We start from the raw sequence: 9,026 nt of genomic DNA, 5'->3' as shown, positions 1-9,026 counted from the left end.
GATCGGGGCGTGACAGACTACCTAGCTGAAAACTGGCTAGAATCGGTCAAGAACTGGTTAAACCAGCGTGAACTAGTCTAATCGGTTCGACTAGCCGCTAGTGAGGTAGGCCGGTTCAGCCCCTTGCTAGCCAATTCTGAAACTCCATTGATTGGTTCTAGGATTCTCGCTGAATATATTTTGTCTTCATGCCCTTACATTTCATAGATTTTGCAAAACAACCCTTGAATTTTGGGAATTTTCAATTTAGCCCCTAATTAGGTCCTAAGTTCAATTTCCGATTTAAATCCCTATTTTTGCGAATAAGATCTATTCGATCGGTCATGTGACACATCTTAAGTGTGATTAGCCTTTTAAAATTTTAATTTGGCCATTAAAGCAAGTTTTTAATTGTCGGATTGGACCAACGGCCAAGATTCATCGATTAGGACCTGGTATAAAAAAAAAAAAAAATTCCTTCCAATTTTCACGAGGGCTCATTTTGCAGAAAATTTTCTATCTCAAAACCAAAAACTCTCTCTCTCTTTTCCCGCCCTTTTCTCTCTCCCCAACCACCCCTCGCCGGTTCGGCCCTTGCCGCCGCTCACCGGCCTCATGTCGGCAATCCACCGATTCCCACCTAGCCCTCTGGTGATCCTCTCCCTCTTCATCGATCCTTCAATGGCTTGTGCTCCCCTCGACAGCCGCTCGATCAGCTCGAATCGGTGGATCCTCCCCGGTTGAGGAAACCGCCGATCAAGCCTTTTTTTGCATTAACCAGCTTGATCGCCGGTCCAACTGCCCTAATTAGTGGAGCAGCCACCATTGATCTCTCCCCAGCTCCATCCCCAACTTTGTTGTGGTCGGGGATCAACAGATCAGCCATCAGATTAACTCCGATGGCCTAATTTCTCCGATGTACCCAAGGCCAGTCTGATTGAATTGGTTCCTGTTCCAGATCAAACAAGCAGTCTAGCCGATCCCTTGGCAATCCGCAACAATCCGATCTATCCCTCGGCCAATCAAGTTCTGACGAAGGTGATTTCGTCCGATTGCGCTTCTTTTCGAAGAAAAACGCAAAAAGGTAAACATCTCAAACTCAAATCCAATGAGGCGAGATCGGCTTATCCAATCAAAGTTAGGATTCAAGGTTAGATCATATAATATACTTAGATATGATGTTGATGAATGTGCTTGATGATTTGTGGAGGTTTGACGTCCATTGAAGATGAACCTGAGATTGTTTGAATGTGATTAGTGTTAGCCTGCAAATGTTGTACCTCTGTGAGTAGCTTATTGTTTGGGCTGAAATGAGGTATTAGATTAGCTTATTTGAAATCTAGTCCTTCTAGACTTAGAAAATTGACTTTAAGACCTTCAATTTGATAGGTTGCACGTCCCAAAGGGATGACGTTCGGTCATCGAAAAATACCTCGGAAAACAGTCGATTCTGCAGTAGTTTAGGTCGGTTTTGTGTTCCGTTTTTGTTCTGATTTTTTATTTTCTTATTTTTGTATTGATTTTTATGATCAGTTTCTGAAAAAATTTCCTTCACGAGATCTGTTCAAAATTGTCTTGTCTATGACATACATTTTTTTGTAGATTTTTTAAACGTGTTTTTGTCAGTCAAAATATTTTAAAACCGACCATATGTTGTTCTGCCCTCCACCTAATCCGAATTGCATTTGTGTGAAATTGAGCTTGTAGATGAGTTCATTTGACCTCGTGACCTTCATGAGACCTAAAATATATATTGTAAGGATTCTAAAAAAGTAAGATTCATGCAAACTGATCATTTTTTGGTACGCTAATTGCATGCTTAAATGTATTTAGGTACTGCTGCAATTAGGACATTCCTTAACATGCATCTGTTTTGCTATTTTCACCTAGATTTGCGTGATATCAATTAGGTTTTGAAGTCTCAACAAAAAATGTCCATCATTTCACGTTCTGCATATAGAATTTTTCGTTAGATTTTTCAAACATCATTAGGTAATAAAAATCAAGCATGTTCTGTGACGTTTGTATTAGTTTAGTGGCTTATCATGAAGTCACTTAAACACATTCATTTGGGTGTCTTAAAGATCAAATCTTGTATCAATGCCTTCTCGACATTAGAAGTGCACATTACAAGTTTCGCTTCACATATCATATATCATAATCAAACATCATTTGATATGTTAATATCATGCATTAATTGGGCTAGTTGCATTTGAAAATTATCAAGCACGTCATTTTAAATCCTTTTGTGATGTCAATGACTGTATGATTTTTTCGCATTGACTAGGGTTAGATATTTTACCCAAATTATTATCGCATCTAATTCTTTGTTCTATGCGAATTTCATGCCGTTTATGCATTGTTTAAATGATCTTTTTGAACTCATGAGCACACATCATGTTTTGTCTTGTTAACGGCTGACATGCGCGCGTTTACAAACGTCGATTTTTACCTTAAGTTGAACCTCAATTGAACTCGGACCCGTCTAAGAAGTCATAAGACTCATCTAGATTTCTAAAACACTGCTAATTTCATGCAATTTTCTTATCATCTGATCCATTTTCCATTTTTATCAAGCTAGGTTAGAATTCTGACTTGGGTTAAATTCAGAACCCCTATTTTATCCCTGTTTAGTTAATCTTTTGCTATTTTTGTGTGATTTTTTTGGTAGAAATTCTTGAGTTTGACCTTTAATAAACTTTGATTGTCCCTCTTTGGTCTATCTTATGGTGAAATTTCACATTTTTTAGAGCTTCTTTTATAGGACAAATCTCAGTTGTAATACCATGATGTCCTGCTATTTTGTCAATTTCCCAATACAATGATATGCATTGTTGAATTTTTGTAAAATTCATGTGCACCTTTTTTTTAGAAAAATTTCTCAACAAAGTTTTTTCCTTGTGATGTCACATACATTGTGTGATTTTCTTAAGGACAAATGATCAATTGCTCCTTTCAATTTTGTTGATTCTATTTTTCTTGTCTGTAATGTTCTGTTGTAAATCCTTGTTATGATTTTCTATTAGTTTTTTTTTAGGATGATTTGCATGTGGAATTATAATTCATCACCTTCATTCCAAATTTTTGGATCTTCATTATAAAAAAATTTCAATAAGTAAAATGATCTTTTGATCATATTTTCTTAAAATTGGTTTGAAATTTCAATCTTGCATATCAAAGCGAATTTGGTACATGTAATGCTTCTGACATTAATTTTTAGAACCTTTGAAATGCTTGATTTGACATTGAGATTGTCAAGGTTTGGACCACAATTGAAATGTCCATGACTTCTGTGAGTGCATGATATGCGAGCCCCAAACTAGCCTTGGAAATTAAATATGCTCTATAGCTAAGACGTTCTTTTGTCCAAAGTTTTCCTTTCTCAATGTTTCAAAATACATTTAAATCTTTTGAAGCATCACATGAACCACATACATGCCTGAAACCATTCCATTTATTAAAAATTCTCGTAATTGCTATTGGCGCCTGTCAAATAAATAAGTGAACCACCGACGGTTCACTCAAATTGATTGATTGTTTGAGAAATAAGACTCAAGAGCCTGCTGCATATTTATTTCTCGCAATGCATGTGAATTCTTGATATATGTTAGGTGCGATGCCTGATTTCGTGGGTATAGCTTTGGATTCACCTACTACGTGTCCTACAGACTTAGAGGCGTTAAGAGCCATGCAAGAACACAAATGATCATTAATGGCTATAACTCACAAAAAATTATTTAGGTAAGCATCTAGAGGAACTGATGCATGAATTGCAAAAGCCGACACCGAGGCTCCATTTGTTCATTTATGCATATGATATCATTTGCTTGATTGATCTTGGTTGTTTCCTATGCTTTGATTGTTTTGTCTTGAATGATTGTTTCTTTCATACCGCATGTACCTAGTTTTATTTCTTATTTTAGAATTAGATTAGGTCTTGGGAGGTGGTAGTTCATCAAAATATAAAGATGGTGGAAGGTTGATGTCCATTCTGGCCATATTCTTGTACCTATTTTTCCCTATATATGCTTTGGGTTTTCCTTATCTATATAAACACCCGACGATGTGCAGGTTTTATTTCTTTTGCTATAGTTTTGTCTTTCATTTAAATTTATTGTTTTTCATTAGTTGTTCACTTGATTGTTTATCTTTCGATTTGTCTGTAAATTCAGTTGTGTGATTTCTTTCTTTTTCATAGGAATAGAATTGTATGTAAATACCTATTCATGCACGATCACTTTAGTTTAGATTCATTAACTCGAAAAAAAAAATTAAAAAGGACACACATGATCACCTTAGGTAACAAGACACACTGTTAGGTGTTGAAAGAGCGCTAATAGAAATATTAGCGTAACTCGAGTCCCTAAACCTAGATATATAATTGTGTAAAAATTGAGAGACAACTCTCAACCTTAATTGGGTTTTCTAGTCAACCCTAAAAAATGAGGTTAGTGGCAACTCATGTTCTTATTAGGTTGTTATAGACAATTAGATCGAATGGTAAACTAAACTCGTCGCGAGGGGTATGAGTCTCGAAGAGACTCACCATAGTTTAGCGTACCCATTGGGGAGATTTCCTAATGGATGAAGTGATGTCATCTTTGGAAAAAAAGAGTACTATTGGAAGGACTATTGTGGTAAAGGTACTCCAAAACTCAATATTCACACTCAACCTCCTTCTTTGAGGTGTGTCGCTCGTGTGGATACGAATCACGACGCATTTCATTTATCATGCGAGGTACAAGCTTGGGAAAGCTCGTGATCACGCATGAGAGAACTCACAAATGGTTCATCCCGAAAAACAAGGTAATTATGCCTTTATGGATGCGAACCGTGAGAGAACTCTTGTGGTCAATTACCCCTAAACTTGACCTTTTTTTCTCTCCTTCATCTTGGGGCGCTCGAGGAGTTCAAGTTGCGACAAAGAAAATGAAAATATTTTTCAATATTTGACTAAAACTTGAAAATCAACAAAAAAAATTTCCACCGTTTAGTATGAAAAAATTTATTCGATTTTCCTCCCTGTACTTATTTTAATAAAAAAATTATTTTCCTTATTTTATTTTTTATTTTTCTAAAAATCGATTTTTTTCTTTTGATTGTTTTTATTTTCTATTTTATGTTTTCTTTTCCCCAACTTCTTTTTCAGTCAATCATCAACTATGATGATGGATAGCGACTAGAGCATCGAGCTCAAGGCTCACCTAATTGGCGAGTGAGAGCCTCTGCGAGGCTTGAGGCTAGCGAGCTCGAGCTTGTGGTGAGGCTCACGCTCGCTAATTAGGCAAGCCTTAGGCCTCCAAAGGCTCTCGCTCGCTAGTCTCGGGCCTTGCTAGATTCGCAAGCCTAAGCTCTCTTGTGTGTTGAAAAAGAAGAAAAGCAAAAAGAAAGAAAGAAAGAAAGAAAAGAAAGAAAAAGAAAATTTGAATTTTATAATAATAAGGGAAATTTTCAAATAATGGCCTAAAGTACTTCATTTTCTTAAATAATGGCCTGAAATGGATCTTGTTTCAAATAAGGTCCTAAAATTACTATGTCTATTTTAAATAAAAGCGACATTTTGATTGGTCAATGGCAATTTAGTCATTTACCTTCTTTTTTTTTTAAGTTTTTCATTTTTTTCCTTTTTTCTATCCTTTATTTCCTTTTTCTGTTTTTGCTTTCTTCATCACCAGTAGCCAGCCACGGGCGATGCCAAAAAGGGCTAGGTGAGGGTCGCCCTTGCTTGATCTAATGAGGCCCACCTTCGCCAACCGCTAGTAAAGATTGGTGAGGGCCAACCAACCTTCACCAGCTGTCGGCAAGGCTACCCTCGCCTAGGAGCTTAACAACCCTAGGAGTGATCGGGTCCAAGGTGGGTAGGTTCCAGAGCTAGACCCTGTACCCAATCCTATTATAATAAATTTCCATTTTTTGGACCCTATACTTGACCCTATTTACATTGGACCATGTACCCGATCCATCCTATTTTTTCAGTCCGGTTCCAAGGTTAACCCTGTTTATATTGGAACCTGTTTTGCAACTGCCCATCCTATACGACTTCGAGTTTTATATTAATACGCGAGAAAACAATATAATTCTTCTAATTTATATTGAAACATTAAGCACTAATCTTGTCATATTTCTGCTTTTCAGTGCCTGCTTTCAAGCCCTGCCATGCAAGGCTAAGATGGAAAACAAAAGAAGTGTCAAAGTATAACTTGAATAACAGTTTAGGTGAAACAAGCATCTCAGTTTGCTGTCAACCTTCCTCGAAGAAAGTACATAAGCACATAACCAAGAGATTCCAAATCATCTCTCCTACTTTGTTCTGCATAAAAAATAAAAACACGTCACTCTACACAATCATAATGTTTGAAATTTGTCTAAACAGCTCGCAAAATTTAAAAATGCCTTTGTTGGATGCAAAATATACACTGACCAACTCCAAGATGAGTGTTGACAATTGCATAGCGAGCTGTTCCTGTAAGATTCTTGTTTTCCCTGCAAAAGGAAGATAAAATATGTAATCAATGATTCCCGCCTATGGACTTGTTGAAGAGAACAGGAAAGTTTTAAAACAGGGAAAACAATTTCAGGCATGTGTATTGCCACTTCAGTGAAAAGACAGAAACAGTTGAAAGCATAAAAAAGAAGTCAATAGACTTTGATGCGTTAGACGGACAGAAGCAAGAGATACTTTGAACAGCACTAAGGCACCAAACAAATGCAGAAAGTTCAACTGTCTTTGCAACCAAGACTGTTTTACTTCCTCAGATACCCAACTAATTTTTAGTTTTACCCGATAAGTGCACATTCTCCTGGAAAGAAGATATCATCTGTATGCATAACTAGCATAACAAATTTAATGAAGAACAAAACATCAGAGGTAGTTACAGTTCCAAGTCCCAGCTTAGCTTATGTGCATGAAACCGACAAGCATACACTTGTCTGGATGTAGATATAAACAGTATTTGTCAAATTTAAACGTATGCATCTCCAATACCTGTATGGAATGTGCTTGTGTGGTTGAAGATCCCTGTATTTTTTAGCAAGTCAGTAGTCAATAATGTACACCTGGGAGGAAACAGTCCGACAGTCTTAGATGATAATGCTCAGGTACAACAAAATAAAGAGATAAAATTAAACAGACATGACTGATGCAGAGGTAAACAGCACAAAATGCTAGTGGATATTTCTCCATGATTTATTTTCATTAATGTTAGGTTTCCTTTCCATTCCATGGAGCAGGGACTCAGTCCACCCCTAACCAGTCGGTTGTGGGCCTATGGTCCCAAAATGTGAAACATTAAGCATAATAATTTGCATATCTATCGCCATAACAACAATCAATTTAACCAAAGCAATATTTCAGATATTCTCACTTCCACCATCCAAAACTTCATAGAAAAACCATATGATAGTCTTTCAAAAATATGTGAGAGTTCTGCATGCGATGGATGAAATAGAGTGATAGGGAGCTGGCGATGGTGCGATGAGGAAGCAGATGAACGCAGATGAGGAAGCAGCGCAACGGGGAGCTGGATCTGTCCATGGCACGAGAGGGAGCTGGCGATGGCGCAACAAAGGAACAGGGAAACAAATTAGGGTTTTGGACTTTTGGGTTGGCTTACAAATCGATTCTCGAACCGGTTCAATCGATTTAGTTCCCGGGTGGGTAATCCCTCGGAACCGGTTCCCGACCCTATTTTCCAGGTGGACCGGTCTAGGAATCGGATTTACCCGGTCCGATTGCACACCCCTAGACAACCCTCATTTGTCGTTGGCGACCCTTGCCTTGAGGGAGGTCACTCTTTCAGCCATTGGTGAGGCCACCCCTTGCCAAACTTAGGTGAGGATTGCCTCGTCAACAATCAACGAAGGTCACCAAGCCTTCATCGACTACTACTGGCCCTTGCCTAAAAAAAAGGTGAAAAAAAGGAAAGAAAAGAAAAGAATAAAAAATAATTTAAGATTAAAATTGTAATTGGACAAAAACGCCCCTGATCGATCGGAATATTTAACAGCTGGTGAGTGGCGAAGTTAAGCCCTTATTTGAAACGACCATGATTACTTTAGACCCTTATTTGAAATGATCATAACTATTTTAAGCCCTTACTTGAATAAAATCTACTTTAGGCAATTATTTGAGAAAATGATGGTACTTAGAGCCCTTATTTAAATTTGTTCATATTAGTAGTAGCACGACCATGATTACTTTAGACCCTTATTTGAAATGATCATAACTATTTTAAGCCCTTACTTGAATAAAATCTACTTTAGGCAATTATTTGAGAAAATGATGGTACTTAGAGCCCTTATTTAAATTTGTTCATATTAGTAGTAGCACGACCATGATTACTTTAGACCCTTATTTGAAATGATCATAACTATTTTAAGCCCTTACTTGAATAAAATCTACTTTAGGCAATTATTTGAGAAAATGATGGTACTTAGAGCCCTTATTTAAATTTGTTCATAAGCGGAAAGAAAAGAATGAATGACAAGAGTAGTAGTAGTAGTAGTAGTAATAATAATAGTAATAATAATAATAATAATAATAATAATAATAATAATACTATCGGCCGTGGTGGTTCCGCTGGGTAGGCTTGATCATTTGACGGAAGGTCAAGAGTTCGAAGCCGCAAGTTGTAGGGGGGCTGGTGGGCTATTAGATGATTGACGCGTGGCGCCAAGGTGGTGTTTTCCCCGCTAACATCATCTGGAGGTTTACGTGGTGGTTGTCGATCAAAGCGGTTCCTCCATCACAAAAAAAAAATTTAAAAAATAATAAAAAAGTTGAGGCTAATAGAGGTGTGAGATAAGATAGAGTGAGTGAGGAAAATGTTTTCCTTTAATTGAAAAGTAGAAAACATTTTCCCTTATTCGAAAAGATTTTTTTCCTTTATGAAAAATTTCTGAAAATTATTTTCCGCGAAAATAACAGAACCTTAGTGAAAATTTAAATTTTCTTTTTATTTCTCAATTTTTAATACATAAAATTTATTTGATTACCAAAAAAAAAAGTCATTTGATTCACCAAAAATTTGAATTAATAGTGAAAAAGT

The 9,026-nt window shown here is 36.8% G+C and overlaps 1 long non-coding RNA gene across 1 annotated transcript; it reads right to left on the bottom strand.

Annotated features, from left to right (window-relative positions):
• Positions 1-6,207: 6,207 nt before the first annotated feature.
• On the bottom strand, positions 6,208-7,038 carry LOC120291347. The gene is made up of 3 exons (XR_005549350.1): positions 6,965-7,038; positions 6,401-6,462; positions 6,208-6,289 (listed from the first exon to the last, which is right to left on the bottom strand). It is a non-coding gene; the product is annotated as an uncharacterized LOC120291347 (long non-coding RNA).
• Between the last annotated feature and the right edge of the window lie 1,988 nt (positions 7,039-9,026).

This window comes from Eucalyptus grandis, chromosome 3 (assembly GCF_016545825.1).
Source record: "Eucalyptus grandis isolate ANBG69807.140 chromosome 3, ASM1654582v1, whole genome shotgun sequence".
NCBI lineage: Eukaryota > Viridiplantae > Streptophyta > Magnoliopsida > Myrtales > Myrtaceae > Eucalyptus > Eucalyptus grandis.
The sequence above is the reverse complement of the archived record's forward strand: the minus strand, read 5'-3'. Positions and strand labels throughout refer to the sequence as shown.